The following is a 2,500-nucleotide window of genomic DNA, read 5'->3' on the forward strand; positions in this document are numbered from 1 at the left end:
GTATGACTCTCAATATTGGGAAGAGCAGTTTGTAGCTGGGCGTTTCTGTTTATGTAGGTTGTAGATGTGATTTTATAGGTGTAGGATATGGTGATTTGGATGGTGTGAATATGCTGTGTTAATTGATGAGTTCATTAATTTAAAATATGGATATAGTCTATCATTATTGGATTATGGAGTTATCAAATTATTATTGTCTTTGGCTTTATTTATCCATTAAAATGATCTTGATTCTCGTTATATTATTCATTTTCATTATGATCTATAATTTCAAACATTACTATCAATCTATGTAACTAAGTTTAATCATTATTGTTATTGTTATTATGTATATATAAATATGTTCATATATATATGTGTGTATACAATATATATAGTTATATGTACATATTGTTTCAGTCTATCTATCTATATGTTATATAGCAATACATATAGTCGCATTACATAACTTCTGTTGTCAAATACTATCTCTAGGTGATATTTACCATCCTGTCATGGCAGAACACGGACAATGAGCCACGTTTGGCTTGTTCATATGCAGGGCCTTTCCAAGCACTCGTTAAACTACGCTTGGTGTGTTACTACCTATTACATTGGTATATCTGAAATATGATACCAAGAGAATTATTATTTTTCCGTTTACTTTTTTTTTATTAACATTTACGCTATATTGAGACATTTCGGTAATCACAGCTACTAAATTTAGGTCAAAAATGAAGAAAGATAGAAAAAGACCACAACACGAAACGCACGCACGCTCGCGCACAAACCAAACTCGCAAAATTTACACAAAAACATAGTATCTTAATAAATATTATATGTTTTATATTTATATTGTAATACATAGTTATACCTACTTAAATATTTACATTACCTTTCCATCTTTCTATCTATCTATATATCCATATATTTGTATATATATATATATATATATAATTATTATCTATATATATATATATATATATATATATATCTATACACAACTCATATATCTGTGTAGTGGGGCCCTTTGTGTGAGGTGTGTGTGTACAGTAAAGTCAGATATATAAACATTAGGAAAAAACAAAAAAAAATCAAAAGATAGTATTCCATGTAACTCCTTTTGCGTATGCATTGAAGACAGGCTATTCAAGCGAGATAATTGGACTTTTCCTTCTTTTTTCAGTAATATTCAAAGCAACAAGTTTATCTTTGATCCGTGCACGCATCAGAGCCTCGCTCCCTGAGGGCACCGTCATTTTTTTTTTTCTTTCTTTTTTTTTGTTTTTGTCTCTCTTAGTCGTCTTGCAGATTGCAATGGTAAAACTATCCTCAAAATAACCAAAAATTTTGTCTCGTCGAAGCTCTAAGCATTGCGATCAAATGAACGTCTTAATTAAACTGTAAGTTGTAGGGAAAACTCACATTCCAGGTTTTTGTGAGAGAAAAAAAAAGGAAAGATGGAATGGAGCGTTAGGACCCCGGGTTGGATGTGAATGGATGGTTGGTGGGGTGGGGGGTTGGTGTGTTGGGTGGGGGGTGGGAGACGGAAGACAGGGTGGGAGGGAGGTGGAGAAAAGAGAAGAGAGGGAACAAGAAGCTGATGAATGTACGACACATTGATTATTAAAGAGAGAAAGTGAAAAGTTTTTAGACGTGTTTAAGATGTTTAGTTAAATACATAAACTAAATATAATGTACATATACTGAACACTTACAACACAGACATAAAACTACTGTTACACACATATATACATACAAGCATCAACATTCACCAAACAACAAAGCATCATTCCATCGCATTTTTTTGCCTTTCCTTTAACTACTTTACATTTATCCCTCTGTTGCAATCAACCTTTTTCAACATGTTCAAAGCAGCAGACAATACTGTATCCTACAAAAGCCAAATTAAAAAAATAGGATATAACAAATATAGAAATAAGAATAACAAGATAATAAGAAATAACATCATCTTACAGGACGACACCCCAATCAGCTGAGAATGTTAGAATACTCAATCAGAAAATTTGTACAAAACTATTACTGACAGCAGCAATGCAAACCATCAGGATAAGCCAACTTCAGACAGCATGATTCATGATAAGGTACCTATATTCGTCGTGATTGATAAGGCTTCACCTGCGAGGATCAATTAGGAAGTTAAGAATCAGTGTGTAATATGGACTCTATTTCTGATTTTACTAGGATGCGAAGAGGGTTAACTACAATCTTGAGAAAGGAAGTAGTGAGGAGAGATGGAGGAGAGAGAGAGAGAGGAGAAAGAGAGGAGAGAGGAGAGAGATGAGCGAGGGGGTTAGAGAGAGGGATAGGGAAGAGAAGAGGAGAAAGAGGAGGGGAGAGGAGAGGAGGAGAGAAGGGAGTGGAGGTGAGAGGGGGACGTGAGAGATGAGAGAGGGAGAGAGTGAGAGAGGAAGGAGATATGAGACGAGAGAGAGATGAGGAGAGAGAGAGAGGACGAGAGGAGAGAGGAGAGAGATGCGAAAGAGATTAGAGAGAGAGT

The sequence above is a fragment of the Penaeus japonicus genome, unplaced genomic scaffold (genome assembly GCF_977035675.1).
Source record: "Penaeus japonicus unplaced genomic scaffold, GWHDUDI00000001_assembly GWHDUDI00000035, whole genome shotgun sequence".
Lineage (NCBI taxonomy): Eukaryota > Metazoa > Arthropoda > Malacostraca > Decapoda > Penaeidae > Penaeus > Penaeus japonicus.